This window comes from Eucalyptus grandis, chromosome 3 (assembly GCF_016545825.1).
Source record: "Eucalyptus grandis isolate ANBG69807.140 chromosome 3, ASM1654582v1, whole genome shotgun sequence".
Taxonomy (NCBI): domain Eukaryota; kingdom Viridiplantae; phylum Streptophyta; class Magnoliopsida; order Myrtales; family Myrtaceae; genus Eucalyptus; species Eucalyptus grandis.
In genome coordinates, this window is record NC_052614.1 from 65359861 (window position 1) to 65380700 (window position 20840).

Here is a 20840-nt window from a genome sequence, read left to right on the forward strand (position 1 = left end):
TTGGTCCATTTTAGCATGTCCTTCGAGAATAGCTATCCTAGCTGGAGCATTTGCAGTAGGAATATGAGACTTCGTTACCTTAGCAGCATCATTAAATGCGTCAGAAAGTTTATTGGCCATAGCCTGTAAATGGATTATGCGCTGCACCTCATTTTCACATTCATGAGTCCCTGGGTCTAATTGAGATAAATTTTTCTCATTCCATGAGAAAACCTTAACTGGTTTTTGTTTTGCAGTCATGGAAATAGGTATCCCAATTGATAGAAACCTAGTCTCATCGAAATGACAATCCAAATCTGGCAGTAAAAAGATCACCAGTAGTTGGTTTCAAGAACCTAATGATAGACGGTGAATTAAACCCAACATAAATACCTAAACGACGTTGGGGGACCCATTTTTGTTCTTTTTGGCGGTGCTACATGCACCTATACTGCACAACCAAAGGTGCGTAAATGTGAAATATTTAGTTCATAACCAAGAACCATTTGAAGGGGAGATTGTAAAAGACCAGCAGTGAGGTATAATCTTATTAGAGCTGCCGCATGCAAAACTACATAACCCCATGCTGTATCATTGAGATTCGTTCTTAATAATAGAGTGCGGGCAATGATTTGGATATATTTAATCAAGGATTCTGCCAATCTATTTTGAGTATGGACATATGCAACCGAGTACTTAACCTTGATTTCGAGTGAAGCACAATAGGTATCAAAACTCTTTGATGTAAATTCACCAGCATTATCCATCCTTATGCTCTTAATTGGATAATTAGGGAATTATGCTCGGAGCTTTATAATCTACGCAAGTAAACGTGCAAATGTGACATTGTGCGTAGATAATAGGCAAACATAGGACCATCTACAGGATGCATCTACTAGTACTATAAAATATCGAAATAGTCCACTTGGTGGTTGTATTGGTCCATAAATATCACCCTGAATTCTTTACAAGAATAAATGTGATTCAAGATTAACCTTCATTATAGAAGGTTTGATAATGAGCTTTATTTTGTGAACAAGCTTCACAATTATAATCTCTGGACAATAATATTTTTATATCCTTTAAAGGGTGCCATTTTGTATTTTGAATTATTCTACGCATCATTGAAGCGACAGGGTAATCAAGGTGATCATGCCACAATCCAAACTGATCAGGGTTTACTAATCTCTAGGATGTAGTGGCGTAGGTTTTAATAGCCTTAATTATGACACAATACAAACCCATAGAAGAAGCTTCTAGCTTCTCATGGATAGTCTTCAGGCTCATCTTATAAGAGGAAATGCCAATATATTCCTTATCTTGCTCATAAATAGTTTCAATATAGTACCAATTACAGCGTATATCTTTGAAACTAAGTAGATTCCTTTTTGATCTAATGCTTAGAAACACATCCTCAATATGGAGGATGGTATCATTTGGCAAAACAATTGTGGCATTCCCAAAACCATCAATAATAAGAACATGACTTGATATTGTATGGATTTGTGCCTTACGCAATGTCATACTCGAGAAAAAATGTCTACTACGAAATATAGTATGTGTTGTTGCACTATCAAGTAAACAAACACCTTCTTTTTTCTCGGTATTTTTTATTTGCATTTATATTTATAACTTCAGGTGTCTAAGTATCATACAATTTGCATATTAGTTATAGAGTCAAATAAAATTTTAAAATAAATATTATATAAGGTTTATAAACATTTCATAATCATATTAGAGAACAATAAAAAGTCATACATTTAAAGCAAAACAACTAGAAAAGAAATTATTAGAATCATAGAATTTGAAGTTCAAACTATCATCCACCAGTTTGATGCCTCATCACAGTAATTGGAGGTCCTTAAAGAAATCAGAGACATCTAGGGATGCATTTGTTACTTCAGGAGCAAGAGGAGTCCCATTAACAGAGATATCGTTGGCCTCAACAGTGGTTATAGTAGTAGGATTGATTTTAATGGCATGAGATTCATCATGCTTGCCTGTGGTTATAGTAGTAGGATTGATTTTAATGGCATGAGATTCATCATGCTTGCCTGTATCTTTTAAAGATGTCGATATAGGTCAATAAAGTGCTTTGGCATACGACAAGTATGTAAACAGTGCCCAGTCATGCCATAGCGATGACAAATACTTTCATTAATCACCTTCTTTAGTTTTTTTTCTTTGCCATGATTCGGGCCAAAGTTAGATTTTCTAGGGCGGTTAAATTTCCTGCCATGCCTTCTAGGATTATGTTCTTGCCCGCGCTTATAACCCTTAAAATGGCCAATATTTTTCTCAAAGTTAACATGTGCTTCATGTAATGCTTTTGAGCCAATAGGTCTAAGATCATGATTTTTGAGCAATAATTCATTAGTTTGCTCGGCAATAAGGAGCAAAAAAATTAATTTAGAGTATGTGGCAAACTGACGCTGTCGGTATTGCTATTGTAATACAATATTCGAAGCATGGAAGGTGGAGAAAGTTTTTTTTAACAATTTTGTATCAGCGAGTTTGATACCGCATAACTCAAGCCGAGAAACAATATCAAATAAAGCAGAATTATAGTCAGACACTAATTTAAAATCTTGCAGTATGAGATTTTGCCAGTCATATTGTGCTTGAGGGAGGGTAACAGTCTTGGTATGATCATACCTATCTTTCAACCTCCTTCATAAGATTTGAGGGTCTTGAACGGATAAATATTGAGTCTGCAGGCTCTCATGCAAATAACGACGAATAAAAATCAGTGCATTTGCTTTATCTTTTGCATTTGAGGTTCCGTCCTTTGTAATTGCATTAGCGAGACCTTGCCATTGGAGGTGCATTTCCATGTCAAGGTTATCACGCCCCGATCCTCCGAGCGTGTGCTCATCCCTCTGCGGTTGATTAAATAGCGACGTTCTAGGATGCATTGCCGACCCATTCATTTTAATACGCATGCGGAAGCAATTAAATAATCCTCAGACAACAACAAGATGAGATAGGAAAGTAGGGCCATAATTTTCTCGAACTGAAAACCAACAACACACTTATATATACATATTATAACCAGTCATATACAAACCAAGCCAATATATATATGTCAGGTCTACAAAACAAGAGGGGTTTGCAAACAACCACTAATCTTCCTCTTGCTCCACATCCTCACTATCATTAGAGCCTACAGCTGAGTACACTGGAGTTCCTGGATCTTCGAGATCCGGGTCTACTATGTCTACCACTAAACCTCCGGGGGGATATGCTGTGCCTTTTTCAAAAGCAACTTTCAGCACATACAGAGATATCTCAGATTCCGGTATGGAATCCTCTCTTTGGCCATCTTGAGCCTAGTGGTACCATGATCTATATCGGTGGGGTACCTTTTTGGGTAGACCCGCATTGACCTAGACTATGGACCTTACTAGTTCATAGGTCCAGCCCCTAGGGCTCCCACGCAGCGGAATGTAAGACCTATGTTCAATGACCTTCTTCGACTTATCAAAATGCTTAGGAGGAGTTGCCATCTATGGACCTGAAATGTTATCCCACAATGGGGTGAGACGATGTCTTAGCAAGTTCAACCTCCTAAGCCCCGACTAGAAAGAAAATACGCCTCAAGGGCTGCCTAAGCACAAACATGACTAAGATGACTTACCTTTGCCTCCACTCCTTCCTGCAAGTCATTTTAATTCAAATACTCACAAATCATGTCATCCAATTAAATCAGATTGAGTCATTGATCAATCGACTTAGTCGATTCCATGTCATCATGACCACCTCTCGGTCAAACCACATAATACTATATATTAGGTCCTATCAAACGAGGACAGCTCACCCTAAGTTGAAGATAGATAGTATAACTTATCTAACGCTGATAAATTATTGCTCACCATAAGCTAACCACATAATATACTGCTCACCCTAAACTGACATATCGAGGCCCGTGGGCTGATATAGTATACTAATAATGCTCACCAGAAGTTGCTAAAGTATGCTGCTCATCCAAAGCTGATATATCATGGCCTTCAGGCGAATATAGTATACCGGTATATTGCTCATCCTAAGCTGACATATCAGAGCCCATGGGCTAATATAGTATACCATCCTGACCATCTAACCAAATTACCATTTTTATCATATCCAATAAAAATTATCGTGTGTGGGCACACGGTTGGCCTTAACCAAAATACAATATTTTCACCCTTGAAAATCCCACTAATTTCAATAATCCACAAATTCATTTTTGGCGTTGTAAACTAACATTCGGTGATTTTCTAATTAATTATTGAGATTATTAAATTTTAGGATAAATACCCAAAATCACAAATCACTCTTAATTAGCACAAAATAACAGTCAATTAAATAAACAAATCACACCACTGTAATTAGCATAAAATTAAATCACCGCTATCTCGTCTAATTTCCAGAAAATAAATAAATAAAAAAATAATTACAAAAGTTAATTGATAAATACTAAAAATGCACACTTAAGCCCATAATGCCTAATTAAAAGCCGATTCGAGTTCGGAAAATTTCCGAACCACTCTAGGTAAATATTAGAGGTTATCTAGGCTCTAATTATACTACTCTACATGCAATAACAATTAATTAAATTGCTAATCTATTCTTACTATTCACGTAATACATATTTAGTTTAAACTAATCAACCCTTAAACGTCATTAACTTACTAAGTAATGATTAGTAAGTTAAACTCACTTGATTAAAGATCCGCTGGGATCAAAATGACGGGGACGTGGCGAGGGTCGAGATACTCCAAAGCGGGACCGCCAAGCGTGGTCGAGAAGGCCACAAAAACGGGCCAAACAGCAGCTTGGAGACCCACTCTGCCTGGTCTCTGCTCGGTGTTGGTCTTGGGCCGAGAAGGGCTGGATCGGGCTCGGCTTGAGCTGGAAACGGGCGGAGAGGTTGCTGGGGGTATAGGCGGGGCTTCACGGCAGCGAAACAGTGGTGATAGAGCCTTGGCGGGCTGAGCGACAACCTGAGGTAGTCCAGAGATGGCAAGACCAAGGTAGACAACACACGGGGAGGAGGGACGATGCGTGATGGTTTCGCAGCAGGTGCGGGACGCGTGACGGCGAACGGCGGTGGGAGGGGTGTTCGGTGGTGTGCGGCGGCCAAAGGGGTCTCTCCTTTGGATTGCCTGCAACTTTTTGAGCTTTCTTTCTTCTGGAAATGGGGAAGTCGATAGGCTGGGGAGAAAGAGGGGAACAAAGGCCAACTTGGAGGGTCCCTTATGTCTCATTCTTATCCTTTTGTCTCTTGGAAGACCCCACCATTGCTCAACTGGATTCCTCTGCAAATTTCAGCAACCAAAACCCTTTCTAGAAGCCTTGAGTTGGTCCAAAAGTTGGGTTCGAAGAAGGCATACGAATCTTGGAGGCTTTTGGTTTAAATTGAACTTTAATCCTCCTTGAATCAACTCATTTCGGCTTCTATAAATTCTATTATCGAGCTCACGATCAAATTGGCATTTTTCCTCGCCAATAGAACTTACTTGCATCCCAATTTCACGATAAAAACGGTCCTCAGAAATTCTCGGTCGAAAACAGCTTTATTTCGACTTTTTCTGCTAAAATCTCGGTTTGTAGAAAAATCTTCGGAGACTGAGTCGACGTTCCTAAAATGACTCGTGACATGACAGAAATTTCAATTTCTGAAATCAGATTCAAATTTGCGGTTAAATTCAATCTGGCGCGATTTTAGCGTGACCTAGGTTACCGGGTAGCTTTAGAAATTTTTAGTGCAAATGACTAGTGGTCGATTTTCTTTGAGCCATAATGAATCTCTTCGACACATTGGCGACTCTCGGTGGTCATGAAAATCTCAATGATTCAAATACGGACACAGGGTACCAAAACGACAGAAAAATCAGTCTAATGCCGATCGACGAGAATTTTTTAATTTGGTGGAATCACTCACGTTTAACCACACATCTCAGTCGAACCAACCTATCTCTAATCTCTAGTCGACTTTTAACTGTGCCGTAATGATCTCTGCAGACGAGCACGGTCGAGCAGTCGATTCCTAGTCGAATTCTCAAGTCTATTGCATTAAAATTCTTTAATGACTTCCTCAGATAGTCTAGTTATTCCTAGAGTGATTAGCTCGGAGAATAACACTATAAGCGCGTCGATGAAAGACCTGATTTATTTAATCGAAAATTCAGGATGTCACAAATGCACCAGGATAGATAATTCTTTCCACTCACTTAGGCTTTTCAATATTTGTCATAATCCTTGCAAAAATAAATCCTTAAATTAATTAAAAGGATTTCAAAATATCCATTGCCACTTTAGGAGCAGAAGGATACTTTTAGATTTGAAATTTGGCTTCGAGCCAAGAAAAATAAAAATGAAGAATTGATAGAAGAAGTTGATTAATAAAAAGAATACCCACCTTGCAAAAGTTACTTACTCAATCAATAGATCTTCGTGCTGATAATGTGTTGTAAAATGTAATGTTGCAAATATATAATAGAGAGAATAAAGAGATTGAAGTAAACACCAAAGATAGTAGAGAAAGTCATAGGAGAAGATTTTATTTGCAGTATATCACTGTTATATCTATGATGAACATTCATTGTATAACATTCATTGTATAGGGAGATGTACTTAAAATGTATAATACAAATGTACCATAATAAGTACATAAATAAGATGAATATAATGAATATTTATTCATATATTTAATAACATTCTATATTTATTAAGAATATTTTCTTTTTGTGGACGACATTTATTATTGAACAACTGTCATATGACTTGGCTTCATTATATGCTACCAACAAACGTGGAGACTAACACCAAATTAAATCACCGAAAAACAAAGTAGCCCGACGACTACCTCAACTCCTTAATTTCCGACAGTGACATTCATACTAGGGTTGAAACAAATAGTAAACCGAAAAATGGAGATGAACTCACGACAGTGCCAAAGATCGACCGGCGAGATCAAATTGGAAGATCGCATCGCAGAAGGCGAGATCGGTAATTCTAAGTAGGGGAGGCCACTAAGGCTGTGATCAAGAGGAAGCAGGGGTGGAGTAACTCCAAGAAGCTACTCCTGCGGATTGACCTCGTACCAAAACTTCCTAACAATGAGTAAATCAAAATTCCAGATAATAAGTTCCCCTTAATCCTTAGCTACAAGTTGTCTCGCATGCGCACGGCATGCACGGCACATGCATAACACAAAGAAATGTCAGTCGTTGGTGAACGTTATTCATGCCACTTTAATGTTTGTCTCGTTATGATGACCGGGGGCACTTGCACGACAATGCTTGCATACGAACAAAATTGGAGATTTATCACTAGATCAATCTATTAACATGTATTGATGGAGACCAAAACAATCCCCCCTAAACTCTTTGATATATGTAATCAAAATGACATTAGCCATTCAATATTTTTGAAGTAAGCCTTTGACCGTTCTGTTAACATGCACAAATGGATACTAAGCCATCCCCCCTAAACTCCTTTTGAAAATCCATCCCGCCTAAACTCTTTTCGAAAATCACTTCAAGATTAAGGTTTTTCTCACCAAGGTGTTTCGCCTTTTTGGGTGTTTGGTGCATCATGTTTATTTACAGTGATGTGTGGGAAAACAAAGCCACTTGCACGTACATAGATGTCTTTTATCACGCGTTTTCAATTAGCGTTGCTAATGATATGCTTTTAAGCCATCGCGCGGAGTTTTATGTTTCTTATTTCCTCACGTTGAATTAGTCCTCTCCTTTGTATATCATTTGTGCAAGAGAGAATGTGTCGATGTTACTTTCATAGTGTTTGCCGAAATCTTATGTGCGTGCGGTCTTCCTCTTCGCCTTATGATTCAAACTTTTTGAATTTGTAATTTTATGAATGTTGCAACCAAAATTTCGAGTGCACCACCTGAAATTAGGCTAATGGACCACTAAGTCTAACTTAGCTCAGACTCTCCCAATCTCATATCAATTCGCGACTTAGGTTCAATTATCTAGCATGCAAAAGGAAGTCGCCACTAATCAGTTTACGGTAAGTAATTGGAGAATTATTTTACTCCTACGAACTAGAGACTTTGGTTATAGGGACTTGATTACATTAGACTTTTTTAATGCCAGTTTTGTACATTTCTCTTTTATTTCGAAAAAATGTTTTGCAGACAGTTTGAATTAATTTTAATTCATTTCCCTAAGTGATCATACAGGTGCGCAAACTATCAATTTAACATTCAAGAAAGCAAATAAAAATGCAGAACTTACCTCATAACAACGAAAGCATCTATGTTGTTAGATCATAATTCACATCAACAATCCTAAATATGATTTCAAATTAACACCCAATCACTCAATTTTTGTTCACTTTATTTAATGAGAATCATGTTTTCTGCAATGCATGCTTCTAATCTAACATGAAATAATACGACATTGCAGTATAACCTAAATTATATGACATGAGTAAAAAAATGCAATAATTAAATGTGCAATCTAAATTAACCAAATGACCTAATTCTAATGACGGGCAATTTCTAATTACATGGAGCTAACAATCATCACTAAATGACGTGCATTTTCATGAATCTAATTAAATATGATGTGCGCATGATTTTCTATTTACCTAAAAAACATGCAGTCTATCTAGGAGAAATTATTAATAAACATGCAATCCTAACATGCGATGATGTGCCAAGAATGCCTTGATTCTAGAAGACATATGCATGATGATTTTTTTTTTTTATAAAATTCGAAATTAAATTTAACACATAATTAAACGTGCAATTTAGATTTAAAGAAAAACTAACATCTTAAATGAATGCATTTTTTGATTGATTTTTTTTTAAAATTCGAAATAAAATCCATATTCTAAATATGCAAGATAACAATGAATATTCTAAAACAAATCTAATCATAACTCAAATATTTTTTTTTTAGATTTTTCCTTTTACAAAAATAAAATTGATTCAATTAATATAACGACAAATCAAACAGGATAGGATTGATGTCCATAAATTGGCGAACCATATCTCGCGCATGAGATCGGGTTGACTAATTTTAAACTAAATCGTGAATCGAATCTCAAACGTGAGATTGGATTGTCGATTTTGCGAGATTGTGAGTCGGATTTCGGGTACGAAAATCGGACTATCAATCCCTAATTTGAGAGGCTATTTCATGTTATAATTCCAACCATAGGAATAATTCTACTAAAAAAACAAAGTAAATAAAATAATAATAAACAATAACTAAAAATAAAGTAAAGTAAAAAAAACCTATCTAGTTTAATTTTGGGAAAATGTCACAAATAGTCCCTATATTTTCACTCAATGTCCAATTTCGTCCTTGAACTTTTGATCGGCTCAATTTGGTCCCTGAACTATTGATAAAATGTCCGATCTAGTCCCTGAACTTTCGAATGGCTCAATTTGGTCCATGAACTATTAATAAAATGTCCGATCTAGTCATTCGTTACTTTTTTTTTTTTTTTTTTCCTTTTTTCCTTTTTCTTTTTTCTTTTTTTTCGCTTTCCCTCTGCCGGAGTCGGCGGAGGGCCGACATTGGCGGGCCCCTCGCCCTCGCCCTGTTGGCGAGGGCTCTCCCTCGCGACGCCGGCGAGGACGGCCCCTCGCCGGATCTGCGAGGGAGAGCCCCTCGCTCGCTTGCGAGGGACGCCGACGAGGGCTCCCTCGCTGGACACCGGCCCTTCGCCGGCTCCGGTAGAGGGAAAGCGAAAAAAAAAAAAGGGAAAAAAAAAAAAAAAAAAAAAGGAAAAAAAGGAAAAAAGAAAAATGACTAGATCGAGACATTTCATCATAGTTCAGGGACCAACTTGAGCCAATCGAAAGTTCGGGGACTAGATCGGACATTTTATTAATAGTTCAGGAACCAAATTGAACCATTCGAAAGTTCAGGGACGAAATTGGACATTGAGTGAAAATATAGGGATTATTTGTGACATTTTCCCTTTAATTTTCTTTTTTCTTCCCAAGCACGTCTTGTGCTCGTGTGGTGGCTTGATCCTTTGTCGGGCACCGGTCACGATCGTCGGATCTCTGGCAGGGGGGCTCCGGCGGCAAGTGGAGCAGCGAGCAGGACGCCGGTCGAGCGGCACGGGCGCGAACGTCGCTCGGAGGAGGGCGGACCGGCGATGAACGAACCAAGAGCAGCGCCGGGGTTGTCGCGGATCGGCACAACAGCGGTTTCGTCGGGCTGGTGGAACGGCTCGGCGGCAAAGAATGAACAGGCGCGTCGTTGCTGGTGCGGTGGATCGCTCGGATTGCAGCAGTGACGACGCGCAGATGCGCGGTGACTCGGGGTCGTGTTTCGGCACGGCAGATCTGGGCAGAGGTGGGGCTGGCAGAGGTGGAGGTGCAGCAGGGGCGTCGGGTCGCCGCGGGTCAGCACGAGTTGCAAGCGAGGCGGCGCGCGATGGTGACTGGCGAAGAGACGGTAGGCGGTAGAGCGACGAGCGGCGCGAGGACAGGAGGTGGAGACGCGACGGAGGCTCAGATGCGAGCGCCGGCGGCAGGGCTGGCGCAGGGGCTCGCAAATGGAGGCTGGCGGTGGGCGGCGCAAGAGAAGTGTCGATCGGTGGCTGTGACTGGCAAAGCGGCAACGATGGAAGCGCGGTGGGCAGCAACCTCGAGTACTCCACGAAAAAGATTAACAACACTCCCTTGGTTTTTTCTTCTCTCTCTCTCTCTCTCTCACCTGTCTCCCTCACGTCACTTTCTTTCGCCTGTCTTCTCCGCACACTTCTCTCTACACCTTGCTGACTCTTCCTTTCTCTCCCTTTTTTCTTTTCTTGTGCTCCTCCTCGAAGGAAGAAAAGACCGGAAGAGCTTTTTTTCTCTCTTCTCGGTGTGTTGATTTTTCTTTGATTCGAGAGGAAAACAAAAAAGTAGTTCTTTTTTCAAAAAAGCCCCCAAACCCTACTCATTTAACCTATTTATAGTCCACGAATTAGGATTTTAATCTTCCCAAATCGAAATCCACGAAGATTCTTTTCTAAACGCAATATTTGTTTTGCTAAACGCAATATTTGCTTTTCAAATTTGATAAATTCTTATTTTTCATGAATTAATTTTTATCATTAATTTTTGGGCCAATTTGCTCGCTTCATGGGTTTAGTCAAACCTACCAATTTAAAGTTCGAATCACTAATTCGAACCCACTCGTCATCGGGCCAATATAAATGCAAATTAAAAATAAATGCACCTAAAACTATATGCTATGCAATTAACTATTTTTAGGGATAAAATTAACCCATAATTTTTTAATGCGATAAATGATTAAACGAGTCACCAAAATTTAGGTGTCAATAATGAACATGCACTCAAAGCCCGCCGATCAATAGCCCGGAAATTAAGCTATTATTTGGTAACCCCTATTGCTCTTTGGGCTCAAATCCGAAAATCAAGGCAGCTACCCAAGTTGCTTTACGAAATCCCAACATACTTGTGTTGTCTTCCGATGATAAGACTCCCATTTCCACGAGCCAAAGGCCCGATCTGTTCTTCGCCAGTCACGCAGGCCAATTTGGGTGGTCATGACACATGGGCTATTGAGCAAAAAAGGCAATTTGTTCTGAGCAGCACATGGGCTCAAACCCAATTTTATTTTTTGCCATTTAAGGCCCAAATTAGGATGTTTTTTTGCGATACTGTGGGCTACAAAAAGGGACAAAAGCGGTGGCCCACTGGCCTACGTTACTGGCGAAGAAAAGATCGGGCCTTGGCTCGTGGAAATGGAAGTCATATCATTGGAAGACGGGTAGTAGCTAATCCAAGACGTGTCTTGTTAGGTGTCATGGAGAGTTCCTGCTTTGATAGTATTCCATAGAGGCCCGTTAAAGGTCTGACCAATCTCCTAACCCTTTTTCTAGCGGTTTCTTGTCGATTAGCATCCTTACGACATGATACCTTATATCGTGTACGTGTCATCGTGATATGTTATGACATGTTATTGACTAACGTGCCTCATGACAGTCGATTGTGGATTTCGTCAACCATGAATTCCCCACATAGCGGGACCATGTCGTCTCCCAATCGTAACTCTCTATTGTATATACTTCCTCGATTCATTTAAGGACTTTTGGGGAGCAATTTCACCATTGAGAGCAATAAGTTTGCATATTGCCTATGAATACTTCTCGTCATCCAACTACTTTCGACAATTGAACACCACTCACTTGCGATTTGGCATTGAGCATGCTAGAGATAGCTGCTCGTCTCATCATAGCCACTCTACCTCATTTTGCTTATACTTATTGCTCATGCACAACACTAATAACCTTCCCTTGGTATGAGAAATTACATGCCAACCCGCTAGGGATGCATTTGGTCAAGCTTTTCTAATGGATTTTGAGTCCTCTAAAGTCCTTTGTGAAAAGTTAGGATATTTGGTTAACTTTTTTGTTGGACCTGTCACGACCTCTTTTTTTCCGTCCGGGGGAAAAGGAAGAGGGTTTAGGGGTATTTGCCTAAAGAAGCGGACCAATGGCCCTAAATTAGGCGCGGGCTCTCCCAGGCCCATACCTCGCGCGACGGTGGATTTCATATTTCAATTATTAACAACCTAAATATTTCTAGGAGTCGCCACTAGCCTATTGGGGTCGGCTAGAAACCAATCGAGACACGGGAGTGTTGTCTCGATTCCTACGCAACCAGAGATTTCTAGGAACGGGGACTTGTTTACGCTAATATTTCTATTAGCGCCCTTGCGGTACCACTAACTTGAAAGGTTGTTTATCTAAATGGCCATACAATCTTGATTACCAATTATAATCTTTATAAAACCCCTAAGTGTCCATGCAAATGTTTTTGTAGTTTTTTTTTTTTTTTTTTTATGTCTAGACTAATTCTAACATAATTTAGAAGAGAAATTCACACTCAAATTAATGAAAAGCGGCGCGTAAGTAAATATCTAAGAAATTGAAATGACTTGAAAATAAACGCAGAAAAGATAAACCCGATACAAGTTGGGCAAATAATATTACATGGCTTTGTTATCACGCCCCGGGACAGGACCCCCGTGAGCGAAATGGAAATTTAAATATGCATGAAATTACTCTAGATGCATGAAATTACTCTAGATAATTTTAATCTATGCAAAATGGATTATTTGTAAAAATGATCATAAAATACCAAAATAGCATTAAATTATGAAAATGACCTTTTAAAAATAGGAAAATTTCATAGATACCATTTTTGCCTTAATTTGATACGTCTATCACTTTTATATTGTTTTTGAAATTTTTGGATTTTTGGATTTTTTTTTTTTTTAATTTTTTATTAAATAAAAATAATAATTTCCTAAACCGATATATGCTAACATTGAACAACACAGCACATGAATATCACAATAATCAAGCTCAAATCGACCGTTTCAAGATCGAAGCTTAGTTTGGGCATTTTGTCGAACGGTTGGTGTGCATTAAACTAGCCCCAATAACCTCCTCGAGTCATGTTTGCGGCCTTCAATCTCAACGCATGAGCAATATTATGTGGAACTACAACATCAAGGTTAAACTACCACATGCAAGGAGTAATATTAGATAGAAATCACAGCTTAAAACACACGAAAACCAAGCTGGAATCGTCATCAAATATGCGGGTTTGATCTGATTTTGCAAATTTGGGTTTGAACCCAAGTCAAGCAAACAGGTTGAATGCCCATATTCAAGCCCCGACACCCATCACATACAAGATCTAAGGGAAACATTACTTAATCCAAATGAAAATAGGTAACATGAGCTTTCAAATGCAACAAACATCATAGAAAATGACCAACCGAACACATCAAAACGACATCTCCAAGAAGCACACATGCAAAACTCTTGAAGAGATTTCAAACACTTAGAAAAATTTCAGCCTCAGAAATCAGTTTTCCGGGCTGGTTTTCCTCCTGATTTTCATGATCAAAACATGCTCAAAATCGAAAATAAATACATCTAGGATGCTTACCTTGCTTCCTAGTTTCCTTTTCAAGTGGTTCTTGGCCGATGAGACCAACAAATTATCCTCGGGGGCCTGTGGAACTTGGCTTCTTCAACTGGAAATGAGATCTGCAAAAAAAAGAACTGATAACGAAGGTTTTCGTTGACCTCTAACATTAGACTTCAAGACTTATTTTGTTGGAAAACTTGACACAACGCCAAACTATATGTATTATATCTTGGGTTAAAAGTCAATATTTTCCTCATTTGTCTCTCAAATTTCTCAAAAAACACTGGCTTTCCTCACTCGTGACCAACCAGTCTCGACACTTAGAAAAATTTTCGGACTTTCTTGGCCCGACAGGAGGGCACTGTTTCGGGGGGCTTTAGGAGGCCTTCCCGATCTCCATTTTGGACGTGCGACATATGGATGGAAAGATCTTTGAGTGAAGTTTCACTCTCTAGTTTAAGGTTTTGGCTAATTTTGGCTGTAAGTTTACGCAAATCTCACTTTTCTCTCAGAAGGTTGATCTGGAATTTCTGGGTTTGCTTTTCTGGAGTTGCTTCTGAGGGCCTCTTTGGGGGACGATTCCGAGCTCTCTCCTCTCCCTCTCGTCTCCTCTCTCTCTTTTCTCGAAATACCTTGCTTCCGTGATCTTATCCCCCGAATTAGAGGATTTTTGGTCGGCCTTTTGTCCACCTACCAAGCCTGTCAACTGACCCAGCTCACCCACTTTCTGACTTAGCCAAAAATTTTCAAATTTCGCAGCTGTTGAGTGTCCGGATTTGGTGCGATTTTCCCGTGCCTGCAGCAGCTTATCTCTGACCAATGCTTGTCCACTTGCAGTACCAATGATGGTTTTCCATCACGTGCAGAGATCGGGCTGGTTGGGCAGGTGAGGCGGATATGGTGGGGCCACCAATATGCCTACTTAGCAGCTCCGAATTAAGACCTAATCATGGGCTGGGTTTTGGTAACTAGTTTGAGTGCTTTAATCCATAAATTTGGCTGCGGTTTTTGATCAATTAGCAAGTAAATGTATAGTATTTGAATATCTCAACCAGATTTTGCAATTGTGCTCACCCAATTTTGCAAGAAAGTCCCTCAAACTTAGCCATTTTCTTATTCGAAAATACCAAACTCAAGGCGATTTGGTCTTTTCGCTCGATTTGATTGATTCGAGTTGGCCCAAATTCAATTTCCACTTAACTGGTGACCAAGATGATGATTTACGGGCTCGGGCGCAAATTTTGCAAAATTTGCAAATTGGTCCCTCAACTTTTGGAAATTGCATTTTGGCCCCAACTTACCATTTGAATTCCAATCTAACCTCCTGGGCTTGGCTAGTCACATTTAGATCATTGGCCCCAACTTTTTTTCTTTTCTTTTTTTAATCTTTTTTTTTTTTTTCAATTTTCTTTTAAAGTAAAAACATATTCCATTTAAAACACTATATTAAATGCCTAAATAATCTATATGCCGGAATGAAATATTTTTGGGCAAAAATTAGGTGTCAACAGGACCACTTTGGGAAAAGTCCAAGATGAGTCCCCATCTGCCTTGACCTGTCAACATTTAATGAGCTTTTTTTCTTCCAAAATTACATACACCAATATTTTCACATTTCAGATTTACCTTCGCCCACGACTATTCATCTTCCCTGACCATTGAAGTTTTGGGTTTTCCGTGCTTAGGTCTTTGCCAAAGGTTGCAACGCCAGGGTCTTTGCTTGGCTCATCTTCTCCAACATCGTCCTTGCTTGCGACTGTCGGACGAGATTCAACGGTCGAGTGTCAATGATGGTCGAGCATTATCGGTGGTCAAGAATCGAAGGTCAAGCGTTGAGGCAACTCTTGGGATCGCGTGATGGTCACCTTTACTGCATCGCCACACGAGGCAACCCTTGGGGTCACGGGACCCTGGTGTCGCCGTGCTTGGGTTGCGTGGCCTCAAAATTCTCTCCCTGACTCGTGGTGGCCCTACAAACCCTTGCCTAGGCCTTTGGATTTTACGCCTTTTTTATTTTAACTTTAAAGTTACTTTGCAAAAATCACACGAAAGGGCAAAAAATCAATAAACCTTGAGCCAAAGATTTTTGGGTAGATAATTTTGCAATTTCCCCAAAACTCAACCAAGCGCATATAGTGGTTTTCTATAATTGTCACTTAGGGCCTGTTTGTTTATTTTTGTTTTTACGTTCCCGAGACACAAATTTATGTTCTTTTGTTCCGGGGACAAAAGAAGAACAAAAGAACAAATGTGTTTGTTTACATTTTTGTTCCCGAGAACAAATTTAGAACAGAAATAAAAAACAAGAAAAACTTGTTTCTTGTTCTCATGAACACTTTTTGAAAAAACAAGAAAAAAAACACAAAACTTGTTTTTTTTTCTCTTTTTCTTCTTCTTTTCTTTGGGCGATCGCGCCGACCTCGCCGGAGTGTCGTCGGCCCTCGAGGCTCAATGGGGCCAGCTGGTCTTCGAAGAGCTTGCCGGGCCTCGCCTTGGCCTAGCGAGACTTTGGCGAGCTCGTCGGATGTCACCCGGCTCGTTGTCGACCACGGTGGTGGCGGCGACCGGCCAAAGAGAAAAAGAAAAACAAAACGCAAAAATAAAAAAAAGGAAAAATATTATAAAAATATTTAAAAATTAAAAGAAACAAAAAAATTATATAAGTTTACCAAACGTGTTTCTATTCTTTTTTTATTCCAAGAAAATAAATTTTGTGTAGTTACAAAATGTGTTTTTCTCAAAAATTGTTCCCAAAACAAAAATAGTTTTTTCAATTTCTGTTCCTAGGAACAATTTTGAACATAAACATTACCAAACACACCCTTAGGGCTGTTTGTTTATTTGTGTTTACTGTTCCTCGGAACAAAAATTTCTTCTTTTGTTAAGGGAGCAAAAAAAGAACGAAAATGAGTTTGTCTACACTTTTGTTCCCTGAACAAAAAATCTATTTTCTGTTCTCGGGAACAAATTTGGAACGGAAACAAGAAATAAAAAAAAAAAAAAAACTTGTTTCTTGTTCCCGGAAACACTTTTTAAGATTGCATTTAGTAACGTTTTGTTCAAAAATTGTTCCTGAAAACGAAACGAAAAAACTATTTACATTCAAGGCAACAATTTTGAACGAGAAGAATGCGTTTGGTAATCTGTACAAAATTTTTGTTCATGGAATAGAAAAAGAACAGAAACATGTTTAGTAAACTTGTATAATTTTTTAAATTTTTAAATTTTTTAATATTTTTATTTTATTTTTATTTTTTCCTTTTTTTATTTTTTCTTCCTTTTGGCCGGCGAGAGGGTGTAGCGGGAGAACGCGTGAGAGGATGTGTGTAGTAGGGAAAAAAAAAAAAGGAAAAAAAAAGGGTTGTTCATCTCCTTCGCGAACGCCCTTCGCCTGAGCTCCACGTTGCACCACTTGCCCGCACTATCGCGTCCGCCTCGCTCACAGCAGCCCACTGCGCCACACTGCAACGCAATGTTGAGCCGCTACTGCGGCTGTCCCTGCGAATACCACCGCGACTCCGCCCTCGGCCCATCACCGGGCGCCTCGCGAACGCCGCTGTCTCCGCCTTGCCCCCGTAAAGCTGTTGTTGCCCGATGTTCTTGCTCTTTGCCGCCCAAGCCGACGCCGTCGCTGCTCACGGCAACTCACGAGCCTAGTGATGGCCCAACGTGAGGTTGGCCTTGCCTTGGCTAGGCGAGCTCGAGCTTGCCGGCTCTTGACGGCCGAAGTGGCCGGCTATAGCCGAGGCCGGTGACTAGCCAAAGAAAAAAGAAGAAAAAAAGAAAGAGAAGAAAAAAATAGAAGAGAGAAAAATTGTTTCTCGGAAGTATTTTCGAGTACAAGAAACAAGTTTTTTATTTCTTTGTTTACATTCCAAATTTGTTAAAACAAGTATCTAATTTTTTTGTTTCGCAACAAAAGTGTAAATAAACACGTTTACGTTTTTTTTGGTTCAAACAAAAAGAACAAAAATTGTGTTCCGAAGAATAAAAAAGAATACAAACAAACAGGCCTTAAGAAACAAAAGAACAAAAACACAAAACTTAGTTTCTTTTGTTTATTTTTGCTTCAGCCATGCCCTTTGTCTCAGCCATCCACCTGCGCCCTCTCTCTTTCTCAAGTCCCTCCTTTCTCCAGCGTCTCTCACAACTTCTCCACATTCATCCTCTCTGGCGCCTCCCAACTTGTCATTCTCTCTGGCGTCGACAGCTGTTGCTCTTCACCAGCTAAAGCTTTTGATTCGAGGTAAGTTTCATCCTTCACCAGTTGCTGCTCCTTCACCGGCTGAAGTTTTTGATTCGACGCCTTCGGCGAGGGTTGGCTGAGCCGATTGACGAGGGCTTCGACGAGAGCCATCTCTCGCAGATCTGGGCGACGGCTGCTCGAGGCTCGAGCGCAACGGCTCGCTCGAGCCAGCGCTTACCTAGATCTGTGTGACGCTCGCTCGAGCAAGCGTCACGAGCAAAGCAGCAACGCTCTGCTCGCTCGAGCGAGCGACTCACAGGTGAGCGCTGCTCGCTCAAGCGAGTGTAGAGATGACATCTTGCGAGACTATTGAGCGATGATACTAGCTGTGGAAGGGCTCTGCTCTAATATGACATCTTTCGGTTGCCGCCGCCCGGCAAGAAAGGGGTGAAGCCGGTTCAGTCGCTCGGCCCCTTCTTGCCGGGCAGGGGGCCGAGGTATGTGAAGACGAGGGAGGAGATATTGGGGGAGCCGTTGACGGAGGAAGAGGTGAGGGATTTGGTTAATGGGTGTTTGAAGTCCAAGAGGCAAATGAATATGGGTACGTTCTGCTATGTGATTTGCTCTTTGGTCTTGCTTGTTTGGTGCATTTTCATTCTTGTTGAAGATATTGGTTGGTTCAGCAATTATATTAAATGGCGGTCTTGCTTGTGCTTCTGGCACGGGCGCATATTTGCCGGTCTTTTGGTCATATAATGTGCTTGTAGTCAGTGCCTGATAGTTCTTCCTTTCTGGCAAACTTCATGCGGTGGTTTAAGTTGTGATCACCGGTATAATTAAGATCATGATTCTTCTTTCGGGTTTTGCTGAGTAACCTTATCCATTCAAGAGCCTGTACTGAATCAGAGCATTGAGGAAGAGAAATTTTCTGTTCTTCTGTCCTTTGAAGGTGGACCTCGTAAATGCTTAATGGTCTTGTGCATATTGTTCTCAAATAGATCAGGACCTGGTTTGAACTTTAGAGTTTGTGGATTAGAAAAGGCAATTCCAAGTGGGATACTCGAGAAATTTATTTGTGACAAACCTTGTCAGATGCTTTGTTTCCATTGAAGGTGTAGTTATTTATGGATGTCCTTGCTTTTTGATATGTGTCTAGGTAGGGATGGTTTGACTCACAATGTGTCCAGGAGTTGTTTACTGAAGAACGGATTGCAAGTGTCTCGCTTTCGAGTCATTCGTTTGCCAGATTACAAGCATATATAAAATCGACATCAAATGAGATGCAGATGAATCCTACCTTGGAAGCTCTCAGAAGGCCACTGTTGCAGAAGCGCAAGCATTCTACTTAGATCTATTGCTGGCCTAACCTGATGATGAAGGATGACATTCAGCTGGTTCAGATGAAGGCGCTTTACTGGTTATCTGATGGCTTATGAAGACTCAACACAGAAAAACATTGAGATTATCTCAGTTGAAGAAGGAAATAGTGACTGGTTTTTAGTTGGGATACTCTGTACGTCTATTTTGTTCTTAGTGATCTTTCTTGTGTTTCCTATTGTTCTCCATCAGTTTGAGCAATAGTACAGTGCCTGTTATTCATCTGAGTCATTTCTTCACCTGGTAAACCTGTAAGAGTGCATGCTCAATCTATCGCTAAACAAATCATTGAATTTTAAAGGATTATTAGAACCTTGGAATGTAACTTTTTAGTGATACACGAACAATATTGCTTCGAATACAAAACCATCACTTTGTAGATAAATTATGAAAACTTGTGTTTTATCTTGAGGTGGGTTCCACTCTCGTTCTAAAATTTAGAGAAATTGCATCCATGCGAGGACTGCAGCTCAATTTAGAAGTCGTGAAGAGTTGTAATTCTCATTGTACTGTTAAGCATTGAACTCCGGACGAGGAAGAATTCTGTGCATGAGAAAAACATAAGCCAAAAGGAGAGATTGCTCTCCTACCTCGGCAGATGCATTGAATCCACGAGAGTTGGGAAGATTTTTCTTCTCTCATTCACTTTGAGAATCTGCAAAGGCAACTAAATCGTCATATCAACATCATAATCTTTTGGCTTCACATTGACATGATCTTGTTCACATAGTCACTTACCAAAGTCAATCCACGAGAGTTGTAATTCTCATCGTACTGTTCACATAATCTTTTAAGTAATCAAAAGTCAATGTGATGAAGTTAAACAATGAACTATATTACTTCATTATTGTGATGTCATGTATGAAAGGGTCCATGTAGAGATTTATAAGATACTCTTCTTTTTGCTAGCTCTTATTATACGAACTTTACTTACAAAATTTTCTTCCAAGTATGTACATATGACCATGTTAATGTTTTTCTTCACTCACCATGAACAAAATTAAATTGTTGAGTATTTCATGAGAATGAGAATTCAATACAAGTTTACACTTCATAAAAAAAAAAAAAAACACTTGAGAAAAATTTGGAATAAAAATTTTGTGCGATTACTGCAAACGCGTTTCTGTTCTTTTTCTATTCGAGGAACAGATATTTTATACGATTACAAAATGTGTTCTTCTATTCAAAAATTGTTCTCTTGAACGAAAATAGAAAAAAACTATTTTTGTTCAGAAATTGTTTTCTGGAATAAAAACTTTACCAAACGCGCTCTTAGCAGGTGGCACCCATCTCATGAAGATTGTTCGCTTATCCTCTCACTTCATATCCGACTCGGTCCAATCTATGCTATTTACCGCTTACAACACTCCCAAA

General features: G+C 39.7%; 1 long non-coding RNA gene across 1 annotated transcript; it reads left to right on the plus strand.

Annotated features, from left to right (window-relative positions):
- The first annotated feature begins 17989 nt into the window (after nucleotides 1-17989).
- Nucleotides 17990-19705, plus strand: LOC120291361. The gene is made up of 2 exons (XR_005549366.1): nucleotides 17990-18690; nucleotides 19246-19705. It is a non-coding gene; the product is annotated as an uncharacterized LOC120291361 (long non-coding RNA).
- Nucleotides 19706-20840: the final 1135 nt, after the last annotated feature.